At 41.9% G+C, this 20,874-nt stretch overlaps 1 long non-coding RNA gene across 1 annotated transcript; it reads left to right on the plus strand.

Annotated features, from left to right (window-relative positions):
* Positions 1 to 29: 29 nt before the first annotated feature.
* Positions 30 to 19,100, plus strand: LOC140715151 (uncharacterized). Its single transcript, XR_012096072.1, has 3 exons — positions 30 to 634; positions 7,898 to 7,989; positions 18,325 to 19,100. It is a non-coding gene; the product is annotated as an uncharacterized lncRNA (long non-coding RNA).
* Positions 19,101 to 20,874: the final 1,774 nt, after the last annotated feature.

Below are 20,874 nucleotides of genomic sequence, written 5' to 3' on the forward strand. Positions count from 1 at the left end.
CGGTTGCTCTGGGCAACAGCTGAGGAAAACTTCGAGAGCGGAGGGGCAGTGACAGTCTTCAATCACTCAAACTTTTTACCTTTAGTTTAACTGCATCATTTGACGTACTCTAGCTTGGAATAGTTTATTTCTGATGGATTTGCAATTTCATGCGCGTTGAGGAAACTGCGCACTTCATAAAATTGGAACAATTGACTTCATTTGTTTTTTTAATAATAACTCCTACAGTTATCAAACAAAATCTGAAGCCAGGCTACATCAGGTGAAAAATGTTTTCTCAAAGAGATTGTTAACCAGTTGCTTGAAGGACCTCAATCCGCTGTCAAATTGACGTGAAAAGGAAAACAGACTGACAGAGATCGCTCAAAACTCTCGGACTTCAAATGAGTAACGTTGAAGAAACTTGAGATGACAAATTAACTAACTCTGTCATGGTCAACACTGGGAAATAAATATCAACAGATGGGAGTCATACAGAAAGGTCGATTCAAAATTAGCAAAATCGTTATGAAGAACATCTGCGCATCAAATGGGAATGAAGAAGACATAACCGAAGACCTTAAGCAGTAACGTCTTAAGTGTGTTGCAGAGCTGAGTGGGTGGAAGGCCACAGCAAGAACTTCATTTATCTTGGGTAACAGACCTTCCAAACTAATTTTCTGGTCAAAAAGTACAGTACTATTGCAAAAGTCTTAGGCTTAGGCACATGTTAAAAAAATCTGTTAAGCGAAGATGCTTTCAAAAATAATGAAAGGTTTATAAATATCAAGAAAGTATTTTAAAGAGTAGTAAACAATAAAAATAACTAAATCATCTTTGGCGTGACCACCTTTAAAACTGCATCAATTCTTTTAGGTACACTGCTGTGCAGTTTATTTGAAGAACTTTGGCCGGTAGGTTGTCCCAAGCATCTTGGGAAAACTTGCCACAGTTCTTCTGCAGATTTTGGCTGTCTTGCTTGCTTCTTTTTCTCCAAGTAATCCCAGAGAACCTTGATGTTGGTGAGGACATATCATCTGAAACCATACTCCAAGGACCTTGTGTATAACAGACAGGCAGATCATGATATGAGAAATTATTGAATAAGAATCAGGACAAAACTTACTGCTTTAACAAAAGGAAAAGTTAGGATGGTTTGGACATCTGCTTCAAATGAGAGCATATACATTGTCCAAAATAGTGTAATGCTGAACACCATATAGGAAGCATGAGAAAGCTTTATCAAGGACATGTATTGTTAGCAGTGATCTGTGGTCTTGGATGGGATTTCAGCATCAGATAGGTCATAGATTGATGCCGTTGTTGCTCTTGCTGAAGCTACATGTCCTATGCGAGTCTTGTGGAGAAATGGTAGGTTAATGAATTAAAGGGAGGTGGCGTGTTGGAGAGATTTAGGAAGGGTAGTTTGGATCTTGAGGCCTCATCATCAAATAGCATGGCTGCTGATGGTGAATCCGGTGATGAGTGTTCATGGACTCAGAAATAGGGGAACCTCTGAACATTGTAAAGCTGGAGAAAATTGCAGAGATGGAGAAGAGGGATGAACCCATGGAGACATAAGCACAGAAAACAAAAATGTACAAATGGAGACATTGGTAACTGAGAATGAAGAGGGTAATGAGGATTTGTGTTGGAATATGGATAGAAGTGTGTTATCTAAATTTGTTTGCAGGAGATAATATTTGAAATGTAGTACAAGAGAGTATCAGAGCAAAGAAGTCTGGACTGGAACAATCACCTACTTGGATTTTCAAAAAGTTATATTTGATAATGTTGCTGTAAACCACTTTTTAAACAATTTTTGTCATGCAGATAAAGTGTTACCATACCAACCAGAATGTAGATGTAGAGAGAACATTTCCTTATTACTGCTACTCAAAAGGTGAACGTAAGAAATTGTGGGTATGGTTTTAGACAATGACACAAAACTAGTACCTCAGGGATGTGTGCTTGGCCCACTGCTCTACCCTCTCTACACCCATGACTATACAGCCAGGCACAGCTCAAATGCCATCTATAAATTTGCCGATGACACAATTTCAGGTGGTGACAAGAGGGCGTACAGGGGCGTAATACCAATTGAGTAGTATCACAGCAGCAACCTTGCACTCACCGTCAGTAAATCCAAAGAATTGATTGTGAAATTCAGAAAGATTAAGACAAGGGACAACACACCAGTCCTCATTGAGGGATCAGAAGTGGAAAGAGTAAGCAATTTCAAGTTTCTGGGTGCCAACATCTCCTGGGATCTCTCCTGGGCCCAATATATCAATGCAGTTATAAGGAAGGCACAGCAGTGGCTATGTTTCATTTGGAGTGTGAGAAGAATTGGTTTGCCACCAAAGACAGTCGCACATTTCTACAGATGTACTGTGGAGAGCATTCTAACTGGCTGTATCACCAGCTGGTACGGAGTAGGGAGGTACTACACAGGATCGAAATAAGCTGCAGAGAGTTGTAAACTTAGTCAGCTCCATCATGGGCATTAGCCTCCCCAGTATCCAATACATCTTCAGAAAGTGATGCCTCAGTGAGCATTTGGAAACCTGTCACCTAATTAGGGAGAGCCAGCATGGCTTTGTGTGTGGTAGGTCGTGCCTTATCAACTTGATTAAATTTTTTGATGTGGTGACAAGGGAAACTGATGAAGGTAGGGTGGTGGATGTTGTCTGCATGGATTTTAGTAAGGCATTCAACAAAGTCCTTTGTGGGAGGCTAATCTAGAAGATTAAGATACATGCGATCCATAAGAATTGGTTGCTTTGCTTTGATTCATTACTGGCTTGTGTGTAGAAGACAGCGGGTAGTGGTTGAAGGGACTTATTCGAGCTGGAGGTCTGTAATTAGTGGAGTTAGAACCATAGAACATTACAGCACAGAAACAGGCCTTGTGGCCCTTCTTGGCTGTGCCGAACCATTTTTCTGCCTAGTCCCACTGACCTGCACCTGGACCATATCCCTCCATACACCTCTCATCCATGTACCTGTCCAAATTTTTCTTAAATGTTGAAAGTGAGCCCTTATTTACCACTTCATCTGGCAGCTCATTCCACACTCCCACCACTCTCTGTGTGAAGAAGCCCCCCCCCAATGTTCCCTTTAAACATTTCCCCCTTCACCCTTAACCCATGTCCTCTGGTTTTTTTCTCCCCTAACCTCAGTGGAAAAAGCCTGCTTGCATCTATACCCATCATAATTTTATAAACCTCTATCAATTCTCCCCTCATTCTTTTACGCTCCAGGGAATAAAGTCCTAACCTATTCAACCTTTCTCGGTGACTCAGTTTCTCAAGTCCCGGCAACATCCTTGTAAGCCTTCTCTGCACTCTTCAACCTTATTAATATCCTTCCTGTAATTCAGAGACCAAAACTGCACACAGATCCACAGGGATCTGTGCTGGGACCTCTGCTGTTTGTGATGTATATAAATGACCTAGATGAAAATGTAGATGGATGAGTTTGTAAATTTGGGGATGATATCAAGATTAGTGGAGTTATGGATAGTGTAGTAGGCTGGCAAAGAATATACTATGATATAGATCATTTGCAGATATGGGCAGAAAAATGACAAATGGAGTTTAACCCACATAAATGTCAGGTGTTGCACCTTGGTGGGGCAAATGCAAGGAGACAGTACACTGTTAAGGTCAAGATCCCGATCAGTGTTGCTGAGCAGAGAGATCCAAGTTCATAGCTCCTTGAAGGTGGCTACACAGGCCAATAAGTTTGTTAAGAAGGCTTAATGGAATCCTTACTTTTATTTGTCAAGGCATTGAGTTCAAAAATCAGAAGGTAATTTTGCAACTTTATAAGAGTCTGGTTAGGCCACATCAGGAGTACTGCATACAGTTCGGGTCACCCTACTATAGGAAGGATGTTGAGGCTTTGGAGAGGGAGCAGAAGCAGTTTACCACAATGCTGCCTGGTTTAGAGGGCACGTGCTACCATGAAAGGCTGGATAAACTTGAGTTGTTTTCTTTGGAGTGTCGGAGGCTGGGGGGGAGATCTGATAGAGGTTTACAAGGTTACGGATAGAGGTTACAGAGAGTATCTGTTTCCAAGAGTTGAAATGTCTAATACCAGAGGGCATGCATTGAAGGTGAGAGGAGGTAGATTCAAGGGTGATGGGAGGGGTTAGTTTTTTACTCAGAGAGCAGTGGATGTTTGGAATGTGCTGTCTGGTATTGTGGTAGAAGCAAATACATTAGAGTTTTGGATAGGCACATGAATAAGAGGAAGATGGAGGGATATGTATGTGGACATGGTGTAGGCAGGAGGGATTTGCTTTTTAGTTGGTTTGGCACAACATTGTAAGGGGAATGGCCTTGTTCCTATGCTGTACTCTGCTATGTTCAAAAAGGTAGCATCCATCATTAAGCCCCCCCCCCCCCCGTCACCCAGGACATGCTCATTCCTACCATCAGGGATGAGATACAGGAGCCTGAAGGCACACACTCAATGATTCAGAAACAGCTTCTTTAGTGAGGATTCTTGTGCCCTCTTGAAGATGTCCTTGATGTTTGGTAGGGTTGTGCCCATGAATGAACTGGATGAATCTCCAGCTTTCTGCATATACTGTAGACTTAGTAATGCTTTTCTCTATTATGGAGCGTAGCGCCACGATGTGGAAGTTGCATAGAATAACAACACCTATAATCAGCATGCACGGTCGGTACGTGGCAGAAGAAACAGCCCATATTTATTCTACAGTTCTAAGCAAATTGATGCAAAATGATAGTGAACTATGGCAACATATGTAGAAATACATAAAAAATACACTGTTTGAGTCATTCATTCTGGTGTCATTTTTCAGCATCTTGTTCTTCAAAGGACTTTACAACTCATGTTCTCAGTAGTATTTATTTACTAATTTATAATAATTATTATTATTATTTCCATAGATTGTCTTCTTTTGCACATTGGTTGTTTGTCAGTGTATAGTTTTGCACTGATTCTATGTTCTACTGTTAACGCCTGCAAGAAAATGAATCTCAGGGTAGTATATGATAACATATATGCACTTAGATCATAAATTCACTTTGATATTTGAGATTTCCCACCTGATCTAACCGGTGTTCCAGTGCACAATTGTTTTAATTGCTGCTCCACGTTTTCAAAGTCTGATGCTAAAAATGATTTTACAAGTTTAAGACATGTGTTCTGTATTCTATTCACCCTCAATGTGGGGATATTTTCCCAAACTATCCTTAAATTTTTATGGAAATGTGTGCTTTTAGTTTCAATAAAGTGCAGTGCAGGCCCTTCAGTCATTGAACTTGTACCAACTATTCCATCTCTCCTACATAGCCCTCCATTTTTCTATCATTCATGTGTCTAAGAGTTTCATAAGTGTCCCTAACGTAGCTGCTATTTTTCATCCACCAACCACCATAAGGAATCTTTATCAATTTTTGCTATACCCCTTTATAGTCTTAAAGCTGTAAGTTCTTAAGTCGTCCTGTGTAACCTCGTTCCTGGTGATACCTGAATGTTTCCACACTGCACATTGCTAATGCCCTTTGGAGAAGGGAATCCTCCATTCTTACATCAATGTAACTTCAGCTCCACGCCCCAGTCAAAATGGGAATCGACAATAAATGCTGCCCTTGCAAGTGATATCCAATATTCAGGATTCAATTTTCCCTTATTTCTATTTTCCCAAGTATTGTAAATCTGCCTACAAAGTTTCAGCTACAGCCTGTGGTCTAGAATATGATCTAATTTGGGTTTAGATTTAGATTCAGATTCACTCATTTATCACTTGTACATTGAAACATACAGTGAAATGTGTTTGTGTTAACAACCAACAGTACCTTAGGATGAGTTGGCGACAGTTCACAAGTCTTGCCACACATTCAGATGCCAACATAGCAAGCCCACAGGGTCTGCAGAACACACAACAACCCACAGTTACTGAACTACTTGGCTAAAGTGGAATATCAAATGTCAAGGAATAAAATTATGAAGGGAGACCATGAAAAGAGCTAGTCAGCTGGTAGAGAGCAGACATACTCCAAGGACCTTGCGTATAACAGACAGACAGATCATAATATGAAAAATTATTGAATAAGAATCAAGTTAAATATCACTGACATATGTTGTGAAATATTGTTGTTTTGCAGCAGCACTACATTGCAATACATAAGAAAAACTATAAATTAGAATGAGAAATGTATGTATATACAGTACTGTGCAAAAGTCTTTGGCATATATAGCTAGGGTCTATAAGACTTTTGCATAATCCTGTAGCAGTTTTACTAATTCTGCTGGTGGCTCATTCCACATCCTCACTTTCCTCTGGGTGAAGAAATTCACCCTCAGGTTCCCCTTAAATATATTACCTTTTGCCCTTAACCTACTGTATAACGTCTAGTTCTAATCTCACCCAAACTCGGTGTCTGAATTTACACTCTCTATACAATACTCTATCTACACCTCTCATAATTTTCTGTACCTGTTAAATCTCCCCTCATTCTCCTGCACTCCAGAGAAAAAAAGTCTGAGCCCATTCAATTTGATGTTGTGTAATGTGAAGAGGATCTGATTCCTCATCTTTATAGGTGGTAGAGGCTGTGGGTTTGTGACGAGCTGTCAAAAGGATCTTTGATCATCTGCTACAGTGTATTTTGTGGATGGTACATACTGCAGCATTGATGTGCTGGTGACTAAATGTTGAGGGTGCGGAATAGGCATCAGTCAAGTGAGCTGTTTTGTATTTGGATGGTGCCAATCTTCTCAGTGACAGACCTATAGTCTCAAATGTTGGATTGACATTGTGTTTTCCAGATGGGTTGATCTGGACGTGTCTGTGTTGAAGCTGATAGAAGATTATGAATTCCCATTGGCTGAACTCCAGTGATATATAAACAACATCAGACACTGATGACAGGGAGAGTGACTGCAGGATTTAACCCATCTCCTTTGTTATTTTGTAACTCCTCCTATGACTGCCAATGGAAATGACCTATATGCCTTCTTGGGCATTTTCTGTCTGCTCCATGTCAGTCTCTTCCTCTTTAAGATTCCTGAATAATGGCATGCCTGGCCTTTTGTAATGAGAAGTATTGCCAGAACAGTTTATCTGCTGGTCTGTTTCTTTTCCCCTCTAAAAGGATACAAAAATAGTTACCTATAAAATTAAAACTGCAATGTTTTTCAGTGGTGAGATTCTACCACGCTTCTCTACAGACCACCGTAGCAGGTTCTACCACAGTGACGACAAGTTTTTTTTTGGCAGGAATAGTGGATTGACATTTGATAAATTGTCATTTGCTTTTGCAGAACACACAGATTTCCTGAAACTTCATCATTGCTATCATTCTGATCATATTCCAGTATTAGACTCCTCATGAAGTCTGATAGCTTTCTACAATTAGATTCCAGCTCTAGCTTTGAGGAGCTTACATGCTTACCCTTTGACTCTGTGGATTTGCCCTGTGTACTGCAGTTTCCTTTCACATTGCAAAATGTTCTGTTGGTAGTATTCTGGCTTCTGGCCCCTTCTGTTTCAGTCCTTTTGAAGGGGCTCGGCCTGAAACATCAACTGCTTATTCCTTTCCATAGATGTTGCTTAACCTACTGAGTTCCTCCAGCATTTTGTGTGGGAGCCCAATTGGCTGCTAAAAATTTCTCCTTGTTTAAGTCACTGCTGGGGAAATCGTGTGGCGGCTAATGAGAATGTGTAGAAGATAGATAATGAGGAACTGAGTGTGGAAACAAGTTTCCTCAGGGAATCGGTATGAGTTTAATGGATCTAATGGCCTGCTTCAATATTGTAAGGAAATATGCAAAAATTAAGGAGATCTCAGCAATAAACCTGCACCATTATCAATCTTTGTCAGCCACTTTCTATAGTAGTCCTAACTTATCAGAAATGTTAACTCTTTTTTCTCCACAGATGCTGCCTGATCTGCTAGGCATTTCCACCATTCTCTATTATTGCATCCAGTGACTCCATTTATTCAACCAAGAGAAACAACTCCAAAGGAAGTAGGTAGTTTCAAGGAATTTACATATTTTGAAGTGAACTATGTTGTTGGTTATTTAACTACGATTAAAAATCTTTTGACAGTATTGACAGCCAGTAAATCAGGGCATGGCTTAACTCACTGACAAACAATTTATGAGTTGGCTTTTATGACAGGAGGACCATGTGCTTCTTAGGAATAACCCAGCCAGGATCTGATTTCAGGAAATGAGATGGCTATGCAGAGTGTAGCTTGCTACATTCTGCACAGCTATCTCAGTAGAGCTACTAGGACCTGATGTTTCAATCCCAATGATAAAGTCGGCACTCTCGATGTTGGCAGTAGGCTTGGAGTGGTGATGAGGAGGGTAGCTACTTCATCGGGGTCATCAGGTGGGCACCCTCCTTCTTTGACGTTTCGTTGATAAGCCCACGACGTCTCCAGAGGGCTCACCGGTGCTACCTGGCATCCCAGGTACACCCCCCTCAGTTCCATACCCTCCTGTCTTCATCTTGCAGTCCAGTTGTTGTCTTTCCTTTTAATCCAAATCCAATTGCTGCTTTCCTCTGCTGCATTTGACAAGGACTTGATTGCTTGTTGGAGAGAGACACCCCTCACCCCCACCTTCTTCAATAGACTGGTTGTAGATGGAGCAATGAATCCCCTACATCCCACTTCTACAGGGAAAATCTTGGTCTTCCAGCCATTCTGAGCAGCTTCAGCTGCCAGTTCAGAGTATGTGGTGAACTACATATACCTGTCTGGACATGCCCCTGATGACTGCTCCTGTGGCTCCTCCCACAGACCCCTGTATAAAGGTGATGGAGGTCTGAGCCCAGCCTCTCAGTCTCCAGGATGTAGTATGGTGGTCACTCACTGCTTGTTCCTTCTTCCAGTCAATAAAAGCCGATACCTCACTTTTACGTCTCAGAGTGAGTTATTGATGGTGCATCAGAGTACTTGGTCTTTTTCCTCTCATAAGCTTCTTCAACGCCATCTTCCTATGGTACTGTCAATTACTGTAACAGTCTGAACCAACCATCCTGTGGGCCAGCTGTTGCATACTGCTGCTTCGGAAATAAAAACTGACATCTGCATAATAAGGACAGCATGGTAGTGTAGTGGTTAGCACAACATTTTACAGCACAGCAGACCTGAGTTCAATTCCTGCTGCTGCCTGTAAGGAGTTTGTACTTTCTTCCTGTGAGTTTCCTTTGGGTATACCGGTTTCCTCCCACAGTCCAAAGACGTACCAGTTGGCAGGTTAATTTGTCCTGTGATTAGGCTCGGATTAAATGGCGAGATTGCCGGATGGCATGGCTCGAAGGACTGGAAGGGCCCATTCCGAGCTGTATCTATATTTAAACAAATAGATAAAGTCAAAATGTGGAAAATTGTCGGGCTGTGTCCTGTTCTCAAAAAGCAGGAGAAATCCAAACCAGCTTCTACTGCTCAGTCAGTCTATTTCCAATCATTAGCAAAGTAAATAAGTAAATTAGTTCAGCAACACTCACAAAATGCTGGTGGAACACAGCAGGCCAGGCAGCATCGATAGGGAGAAACGCTGTCGACGTTTCAGGCCAAGACCCTTCGTCAGGTAAATTAGTTTATTATTAACATAGTGGTAGGTGCATTGCTTCACAGCGCCAGCAATCACCGACCAGGTTTCAACTCCCACTGCTGTCTATAAGGAGTTTCTATGTTCTCCCTGTGACCATGTGGGTTTCCTACTGGTGCCCCTGTTTCATCCCACATTCCAAACACATATGGCTAGGGTGACTGAGTTGTGGGCAGGCTATGTTAATGAAGGAAGTGTGGCAACTTCCTTCAGGCTGTCCCTAGCATAACACTCGGGCTGCGTTGGTTGTTGATATAATATGAGATAGATGATCTATCTCATTGTTAGAGCTTTCTGTGCATAACTTGGCTGCCTTACATCATGCCTTACAATAGCGAATGGATTTCAAAGGTACTCATTTGTCTGGAGACATCCTGAGAGTGTGAAAAGTGCAAATGCATTTCACTGGAGATACTGAAACTGAGAGAATGCTTCAGGCTCCTCAGTGGATTATTCCTTATATGTCAGCTGAGTAGTGAAAACCAACAGACAATTTAACTGCCCAAAAAAAAGAAAGGTCTCATCATGTTCCTGTTCTTTTTGTTTGAGACTAAATTGTGAAACTATATTCAGCCTTACGTTTTTGAACAAGAATTATCCTTTTGGATTCTCCATTTATCAGGAAAAGTATGAATTTTATCGCTTTCACAGTGCTATGGCTATGTGACCAGGCAGCATGTTTTCCTACCTTACCTAATCCCAAAGGTAAAAATAGATTTAAAGAAAGTTAATGCTGAATGTTTTAGCTAGCTGTTACTTGACACGTATTTCTCTGGCAAGTGAGCCTGGTATCTGCATTTCTCAAAGTATGTAAGAAATATCTCATTTTACACTTCAGATGCACAGCCAGATAGCAGTAAAAGACAACTCAGCTTAGTGCAAACAGACACAGCCCAACAGCGGTCTGGGAAATCTCAAGCTTCACTGAAGTCCAAAGTGTTTCTGCTTCCAATCTCCCGATTGTTTGAGAGAAACATGGGAAGGTCAAATACCCTTATCTGTCAGAACATCCATTCCCTCAGTTGTAACGGATGATGAAATCTGACCCCTGTTGGAACACAGGACGTGCTGAATGTCTGAGTCTCCTCCAAGGAAGGTGACCTGTGCCAAAGAGAGTTGTATGGAGTCTTGAGATTTCACACTTTAAGGAAGGGTATGAACACAAATCTGGATCCTATACTTCCTGCTGCCTCAGGAAAGCAGGCTACAGCATCAAGGACCCCTCACACCATGACCTAAGCCTCAAATTGGGAAAAGATACAAAAGCTTGAGAGCATATAGCACAAGATGCAAGCTTCCATCCCACTGTTACCAAACACTTGAATAGGCACAGGAGTACGTTCAGCCAGAGACTCATTCCACCGAGATTCAACACTGAGCATCATAGGAAGTCATTCCTGCCTGTGGCCATCAAACTTTACAACTCCTCTCTTGGAGTGTCAGAAACCCTGAGCCAATAGGCTGGTCCTGGACTTATTTCCACTTGGAATAATTTACTTATTATTATTTAATTATTTATAGTTTTATATTGCTATATTTCTACACTATTCTTGGTTGGTGCGACTGTAACGAAACCCAATTTCCCTCGGGATCAATAAAGTATGTCTGTCTGGACCTCATTATGACCTTTGAACTTTATTTGTCTATCTGCAAGGCACTTTTCTGCCACTTAAACACCATATGCTGCATTCTGTTTCTCCTTTTTATATGTACTTATGTATGGAATGAACTGTCTAGATGATTTGCAAACAAAAGCTTCTCACTCCATCTTGCTACATGATACAATAACAAGCCAATTAACAATTATTAAAGAGAGGAAACTTCATCCATAGCACCAAGTTTAAAAAGAGAGTCTTGCATCAGAACTCCATTTAGAGTGCAGTGTTATGAACCCCGTAACTGGGTCACTTACCAGCAAAGATAGAGAAGTCTGTTGAAGTCTGATGGTACTATTTTTAACAGTATTTATTGGTAAAAATACACAAAAATAATATCAATGCAAACATAAAGATAATATACATCGTCAATACTAAATCTAAAAGTGCGGGTATAATAATAATAAATAAGAAATAAGCTCTATTGTTGTCTAGGGGATAATGTATTGTCCGATGGAAATATAAAAGTCACTTTAGTTCATTCAGGCTGCAGCTTTTTGGTTGGAGACAAGAGAGGGATTTTTGAAACTTGCCAGCTTTTCCTTTTTATGATGTCGATCCTTCGAAATTTCGTTGGTGTCCTCTCCTTGTAGCTAAGCCGTTCTTCCGTGGTACGGCCGCCAATCCCAGGCAAGGGAAAGGACGCACGCGGGCCCCACCGGCTGTCGCTCTTAAACGCTGTCATGGGATTTCTAGCGTTTCTCCTGGTGCGTCTAAAGGGGTTGTTCCCCAGACCCTCTTTTATCCTTACTCACGGGGTCTCAGATGTCAATCAGGTTGGGATGATGCAATCCCTCAACCAGCCCACTCTAGTCATTCCCTGAGGGCTTCAATGAATAGTACAGTACTCAATACACAATTCCGTCTCCAAGAGACAATGGCCGGTATCCATGGCTTTGTCTTGCTGAGGGCAGGACACACATTCCAAACCCTTGAGGATTCCCTCTCTCATTTCCTGGGTCCCAGACCTGAATTAATAGCGATCTTGCAATTCTCAAAAAGGAGGGGGCTACTTTGTACCCTTCGGCCCCTCAGGGTTGTGGCACATTCGTAACACCCCCTTTCTTCAAAGTGTTTTTACCATCGGTGAAAACGAAGTAATACAGAGTCTTACAGGATTTTAGAATCTAACACAATACAAAAGATTTTTTTTCACTACAGAGTAATACAGTTATACATTCAATTCAGCATCTAAACAGTTAACGATTACATTGTCACTTCCTTTAATATCTTAACATCTTGTACCTTACTAAAGTCTTGTAGCATCAGACTCCAATTTAATAACCACCTATTTTTATTTCTTTCCTTCAGCAAACAAAAACTAAAGAGTTGTGATCTTAGCTTACGTGTATACTACAAAAGTTCATGCAAATACTAATCTTTATGTTACTTTCAAACTTAACAGTCAGTCTTCCATGGGGGTTGTCTTTATTATCCACATGCTTTGTCGAAATCCCTTAAAACCGGCTTCTGCTGTTTAAAAATGGCATCCCATCAACCCTCGCCCCTTTTCCAGTTAACTCCCACATGGTGAGCTTGTGCCCCATGGCGAAATAGGCTTTCACCCGCTCCTTTCATAGGAGTTATTTTATCAACAATGTGTTCCAAACTTAGACCATTTTCCGAATTTCCACCCAATTCTTTAAGTTTAAGCAAGTTGCTAGTTTTCTCTTCAGGACTCCTCAGGCTATTAGTTCTCAATTTAAGATCTGAAAGTGATCCCCCTTTGTTCAAACAGCATTTCGAATTCTGCCTTTTCACACCACTCTCTTGAATAACAATAGCGTGTGAGGCACCTTTACATTCCAAATCAACCTGTAATTGATTCGCAGGCACCGTGTTAACAAGCCATTGTCCCTTCAGCCTGGTTACTGCTTCTGACACCAGTCCAGACTTTAAATTTTTTTCATTCAATTTAGGAACTACACTTTTCCCTTTTCCTTCAATAATAATATTCACATCACCACCTTTTATCTCCTCACTAACTTTTAACACACCTTCGAACACAAACAACTGGGAATTCTCACTTCCCACTATTCCCAAGGTTAACCCTTTCTTCACTGAACCAAGTCCATCTGACCCACAAGGACTGCATTCCTTTTCAAATGAATCAAATACCTCAGACTTTTTCTGAGCTCCATTACTAGGTTCAGTACCACGTGCATCCACATCTTGGACACACTCAAACGGGACATTTGCCTCTTCCAGGCTTTCAATACCCGTACCCTTTTCAAATTCTAAATTCCCCTGATCCTCCCAGCTACTCTCTGGGCAACTCCCTTCCGGAGTAAACTCAACCCCGTGGGCTGAAACAACCTCATCTGCCAACCCAGCAGACTTCTTCAAGGTAATGGCATCCTTTTCATCTAGGACTGCCCTCATTTCATTATCGGGAACACCTTTAGAATTTTCAACTTCTTCAAACAGTTCTGCCAAACCAGACAGATCATCCATGTCTAACTCTGGACCTTTTAACAGCTTTATCTGTTTCTCATCTTTACTTCATGCCTCTATAAATTTTCTCCTCGCTAAGGGATGGTCTACCTCCTCTCCCTTACTCTCTTTCACTTTTCTATTCTCCATTTTTCCACCCTTTAAACCCTCGTGGTACAGGGTCTGTAAAAACGTCTCGGCCAAATCGATACTGGCCGGATTTAAACTGCTCTCTGTCTCAGCTGCCTTCCTCGACATGCTGCGAGTGATCGCGCATGCAGGCTAGATCTTGGAATCTAGGGGCGGGACCTCAACACTCACAGGCTGGCTCGTCAGCTTCATTGCTGACCAAACCTTACCACCGGCTAAATCATAACCAAGAAGGACGTCCGCGTCCGTTCTCGGGAATTCTGATCGCACCCCCATATCAACTGGTCCAGATACCAGCTCACAATTTATAATGATCCTATGCAAGGGCACCGTTTCTGTCCCTTTTCCTATTCCTTTCAAAGCTACCATTCCCGTCTTGTGACCAAAATCCAGTACCTTACTGCTAATCAATGACAGTTCAGCTCCCGTGTCTCTCCAGATCCGCACAGGAACTGGTGTGTCCCCCTCTCTCACAGACACGGTTCCGTTTGACATACATGTCTCAGACCCTTCTTGTACTCTGTCTACCTGGGGCTCTCTTGTCGATTTACTGATCACCATGGCACATCCTATAGGGACTGCTGCTTTCCATTTTCTTGTCTCCTTCCTCGGAGCAAGGCATCTAGATGCAATATGTCCCCCCTTTCCACAGTTAAAACAGGTCAAGCCAGGAAATCTCCTGCTGTCTTGCCTCTCCTCCTCAATCTTACCACTAGCTCCCGGCGGGACCTCTGCCTCAGCCAGCGGGCTTTCTCTACCGTTCCCACGGTCTCTCTGGTAACTTTTATTCGAGGAAAACTTTGTCTTGTGGGTTAGGGCATATTCATCTGCGAACCTAGCAAATTCGGAGATGGACTTATTCGGCTTCTCATTCAAATACATATGGATATCCTCTGAAACACAACCTTTAAGTTCCTCAATCAGAGTTAACTCCCTGAGATGCCAAAAATCCTCTTCCACTATTTCTGCTGCACACCAGCGATCCAAGAGCACACCCTTCTCATAGGTAAACTCGGTATACATCTGATCCCACCCTTTCTTTAAATTTCTGAACTTTTGTCTATACGCTTCAGGTACCAATTCGTAGGTCCGGAGAATGGCCTCCTTTACTTTTTCATAATTCTCCGCCTCTTCCTCCTCCATGGACAATGCCGCATATGCCCGTTGTGCCTTCTCTTTTAACACACTTTGTAACAACGCCACCCACTTCTCTTTGGGCCACTTCTGATTCACTGCCACCTTTTCAAAAAGCAAGAAATAACTATCAACATCCGTCTCCTCGAACGGAGGTACTACCCTCAACTCCCGACTAACATCAAACCACTCCTCTCGGTCTAACCCTTGAACTCTTCGCTCTTGCCTTAACTTCTCCATATCCAAGTCACGTTGCCTCTGTTTCTCTGCCTCCCTCTCCTTCTCGGCTCTTTCCTTTTCTTTCTCAGATCTCTCCCTCTCTTTTTCAGCTGCTTCCAGCTGTTTTAACTGAATTTCATGCTCTCTTTGTTTCTCAGCTCTGTCCTGCTCTAACTCCTTTAGCTGGAGCTCATGCTCTCATTGCTTCTCGACCCTTTCTTTTTCCTTCTCAGCTGCTTCCAGCTGTTTTAATTTAATTTCATGTTCCAACCTTAATTTCTCCAACTCTAACTGAGCCGTCCCACTAGCTGGTGCCTTTTCAGGGATATTTTCCAATACCTCAGCAGAAAACACATTCTTCACAATATAATACTGAGTTATGGCCCTCCGCACCTCTCGCTTTTTCATCGACAACCTCACCTCTGCGAAGTTTAGTCCTTTCGCAATATTTATTAATTCTGACTTTGTGGCCGCCTCTAGCACCTCCAGAGTTGGGTTTTTTATAAATTCACCCACGTCCATCTTTGCTGGTTTCCCGTCTGGCTACCCACATAACCAGATCCAAGTTTGGACTTACAAGCCCGATTCACTGGCCCCCCAATTTGGTATCAAATCTCGAGACGAGAACCCCAAGTTGTTACGAACCCCGTAACTGGGTCACTTACCAGCAAAGATAGAGAGGTCCGTTGAAGTCTGATGGTACTATTTTTAACAGTATTTATTGGTAAAAATACACAAAAATAATATCAATGCAAACATACAGATAATATACGTTGTCAATACTAAATCTAAAAGTGCGGGTATAATAATAATAAATAAGAAATAAGCTCTATCGTTGTCTAGGGGATAATGTACTGTCCGATGGAAATATAAAAGTCACTTTAGTTCATTCAACTGCAGCTTTTTGGTTGGAGACAAGATAGGGATTTTTGAAACTTGCCAGCTTTTCCTTTTTATGATGTCGATCCTTCGAAATTTCGTTGGTGTCCTCTCCTTTTAGCTAAGCCGTTCTTCCGTGGTACGGCCGCCAATCCCAGGCAAGGGAAAGGACGCACGCGGGCACCACCGGCTGTTGCTCTTAAACGCTGTCACGGGATTTCTAGCGTTTCTCCTGATGCGTCTAAAGGGGTTGTTCCCCAGACCCTCTTTTATCCTTACTCACGGGGTCTCAGATGTCAATCAGGTTGGGATGAGGCAATCCCTCAACCAGCCCACTCTGGTCATTCCCTGAGGGCTTCAATGAATAGTACAGTACTCAATACACAATTCCGTCTCCAAGAGACAATGGCCAGTATCCGTGGCTTTGTCTTGCTGAGGGCAGGACACACATTCCAAACCCTTGAGGATTCTCTCTCTCATTTCCTGGGTCCCAGACCTGAATTAATAGCGATCTTGCGATTCTCAAAAAGGAGGGGGCTGCTTTGTACCCTTCGGCCCCTCAGAGTTGTGGCACATTTGTAACAGCAGTCTGCAGTGGTGTCAGAGACGCCTTATTTTGGATGATATGCTAAAACCAATACCTATCTGGCTCGTTAGGTGGCAAAGTGGTTAGAAGTTCAATTCCCGCCACCGACTGTAAGTAGTTTGTACATTCCCCCTGTGGCCGCATGGGTTTCCTCCGGGTGCTCCAGTTTCCTCCCACATTTGAAAGATGGAAAGGTTAGGGTTAATAAGTTGTGAGCTGCTACGATGCCACTGGAAGCATGGCGACACTCGCGGGCTGCCCCCAGCACATCCTCTGACTGCGTTGCTCATTGACAGAACTGATGTGTTTCACTGTATGTTTTGATTCTTCTATGCTTCAATGACAAATAAACCTAATCTTCTATTAGTGATTCTGTACCCGCTGCTTCATTGGGTGGGATAACAGTCAAAGATTTATGTAAAACAAAAGATATTGGAAATACATTATCATAAACTGGGGCAGGAAGTTAAGCTACTTTTTAACACCAAGATCAGCTTCCACAACACTTCTGACATAGAAAAGCACATCAGAGTTTCTTCATCAGGAAAACAACCTAAAGTCACTGAAATAGGGTGAATACACGAGATTCTGTAGATGCTGGAAATCCAGAGCAACACACACAATATGCTGGAGAAACTCAGCAAGTCAGGCAGAATCTATGGAAATGAATGAGTGCTTAAATATCTAAATGACCTGATGAAGGGTCTTAACCTGAAACAGCAACTGTTTGTGTCCCTCCATAAATGTTGTCTAACCTGCTGAGTTCCTCCAGCATTTTGTGTTGCTTTGAAATAGGAGGAATGTTCTTCAACTTGAAAAGTTTTGCATGTTTTTCATTCCACAGATGCTGCCTGACCTGCTGAGTGATTCCATTATTGCCTGTTTTTGTTACTCTGACATGAATAAGGTTTTAAGGAGCTTGTTATAAGAGAAGAACTGAAGAGACCTAGGGAGGGAATTGTAGAGCTTTGACCTTGGCAGCTGAAGGCACAGCTGCCAGTGTTAGAGTGATGGAAATCACAGATGTGCGTGAAGTCAGAAGTGTAGGAACCTTGGGGTGTTGGAGTGTTATGGGGTGCGAGGGTGTAGCAAATGAAGCATTGTTGAGGCCATAAAGTACAGATTAAATGACAGGTGTCACTGACTTCAGTCACAAATAATAACTTTAATAGCCTGTAATATAGATATTTAATGTATATTCTTGGAAGGGTACAGAAAAGGAAACAATCCCATTCCATGCTGATCATCAGCTACCTATTTACGCTCACCCGTCATTCACTGATTTTATTCTTTGCACATTCACATCAACTTCCCCTACCCCCAGATTCCACAACTCACCTACACACACTAGGGGTGGTTTACTGTGGTTATTTAACCTACTAATCTGGTGGATTAAAAAGTGGGAAGGAAATGGATTATGAGAAGAAAATCCATGCAGTCACTGGAAGGGCACGCAAAATTCCACACAGACGACTCTGGAAGCCAGGATTGAATCAGAATCAGGTTTACTATCACCGGCATATGTTGTAAAATTTGTTAACTTTGCAGCAGCAGTACAATGCAATACATGATAAATAAGAAAAATAGAAGTAAACCAATTACAGTAAATATACATGTATATTAAATAGTTAAATTAAAAATAGTGCAAAAACAGAAATAATAATGGGTTCAATGTCCATTTAGGAATCGGATGGCAGAGGGGAAGAAGCTGTTCCTGAATCGCTGAGTGTGTGTCTTCAGGCTCCTGTACCTCCTTCCTTACAGTAACAATGAGAAGAGGGCATGTCCTAGGTTCACTGGAGCTATGAGGTGATGAGATAAAAACTGCTTGGTGAAATAAAAACCTAGAAAGTGACAAATAATCCATATTTGCAATAAGTCTCTGTATTAAGAACAGACTGGCTAATTTGTTTCTGGTAGTTTGAATTGGCTGAAAGCAGTCCTTAGTTTACACACTAGTGAGGCTTTGAATGCAAAGGCCTAATGACATAATTGTACTAACAAGAAGGAGATCTTAGCCTCAACTACCAAACAGCTGAAAAAAATATAACAGCTGGCTAAGTCATAACCCTTGGTGTAGCTAGTTGTCAAATCTGTCAAAAGCTTTGAACACCTAAGAAAGTTTTGTGATTGTGATTTTCACAGCCATTCAAAATTTATCGAAAATTAGTCAAGCAATTTTAAACTTTAAAACATTAATTAAAGCAAAGTTACTGAATAATTTAAGTACACTTAAAGCAGTTGAAGATATTTAAGTGGACCCGCTACTGTCTGTAAGGAGTTTCCGTGTTCTCCCCATGGAGCTCTGGTTTCCTTCTACGTTCAAAAGATGTACTGGTTCGTAAGGGTTAATGAGTTGTGGGCACGCTATCTTTGTGACACTTGTGTGCTGCCGCAAGAACATCCTCACACTGTGTTAGATGTTGATGCAAATGATGCATTTCACTGTATGTTTTGATGTACTGTACATGTGAAAAATAAAGTCAATCTATCAATTATCACAAATAAATGTATTTTCCTAAAGCTTGTCTTTTCCAAGCAGTGATATGGAAATAGTTTCCAGTCAAACTATTGCAGATTAAATTGAGATTAAACGCAACACAGAATGTTGAGACCTCACCTTCACCAGTCTATGTGGGGCTTTACATCTGTCAATGACAGCATTGGTAGAAGTGACCAACTGCACTTATTGTAATGGAGCGAAAGTTCTGTTTCACACCAAAGGACACACTCCAGCATGTCATGTGACTATATAAATGTCTCGGCCCAAAACATCATCTGTACTTTTTTCCAAAGATGTTACCTGGCCTTCTGAGTTCATCCAGCATTTTATGTGTGTTGCTTGGATTTCCAGCATCTGCAGATTTTCTCTTGTATACAAGTGTGCTAAATGGGATAGCTCAGAACAGGTTTGGTAGTTTAAAACCAGGATCTATGGAACAGTATGGGTCGTCATAAGCACCACAAATGTACACTGCCACAATCAGCAGACTCATAATTTGGCATGTTCCTTATTTCACTGTTGTAATCAAACCAGGGGAGCAGCCCTGGTTCAATGTAGCGGGAGAAAGGACTTGCTAGGAGCAATACTGTGCCAGGAATACTTCAAAATGATAAGCATTAGCTCTATTTGTCACATCATATAAAAGCATAGAATCATACAGGGAAATATGTCATTTGTTTTAATGACCAATAAGAAGCATGAGGTGTTGCCATGCTTCCACGCCAACAGAACATGCCCACGACTGACTAACCCTAACTGGTATGTCTTTAGACTGTGGGAGTAAATCCATGCGGTCATGGGGAGAATGTACAAACTCCTCACAAAGAGTGGCGGGAATTGAACACGAGTTGCTGGCACTATAATCTCACTGCGCTAACTGCTACACTACCGTGCCGCCTCTCATTGTACAACATGGATGTATTGCTTGGCTACTGACGCTGCAGTATGAGACAACAAAACAACAAAAAAAGCATCCGTAAATCTCACAACCAGTGGATCAGATCAAAGATCTGCAGTCCTACCACATCCAAATGAGAGCAGTAGTGAGCTAAGGAAAAGAACAAGTTCCAGTAACATGCCCATCTACAATGATGGCAAGGCTCATCATCTGAGATACTCACTCAGGCTATTCCAACTGCTCCATTAGAGTTAGGGTTAGGTGGCAAGAACAGGAAGGCAGATTACTATCTAAATGGAGTCAAGTTAGGAAAAGGGAAAGTACAACGAGATCTAGGTGTTCTTGTAAATCAGTCAATGAAAGCAAGCATGCAGGTACAGCAGGCAGTGAAGAAAGCTAATGGCATGCCGGCTTTTATAACGAGGAATTGAGTATAGGAGTAAAGAGATCCTTCTGCAGCTGTACAGGGCCCTGGTGAGACCCCACCTGGAGTATTGTGTGCAGTTTTGGTCTCCAAATTTGAGGAAGGACATTCTTGCTGTTGAGGGAGTGCAGCATAGGTTCACAAGGTTAATTCCCAGAATGGCGGGACTGTCATATGTTGAAAGATTGGAGCGACTGGGCTTGTGTACACTGGAATTTAGAAGGATGAGAGGGGATCTGATTGAAACATATAAGATTATTAAGGGATTGGACACGCTGAAGGCAGGAAGCATGTTTCCACTGATGGGTGAGTCCAGAACTAGAGGCCACAGTTTAAGAATAAGGGGTAGGCCAATTAGAACAGAGATGTGGAAAAACTTTTTCACCCAGAGAGTGGTGGATATGTGGA

The sequence above is a fragment of the Hemitrygon akajei genome, chromosome 23 (assembly GCF_048418815.1).
Source record: "Hemitrygon akajei chromosome 23, sHemAka1.3, whole genome shotgun sequence".
Classification (NCBI taxonomy): Eukaryota; Metazoa; Chordata; class Chondrichthyes; order Myliobatiformes; family Dasyatidae; genus Hemitrygon; species Hemitrygon akajei.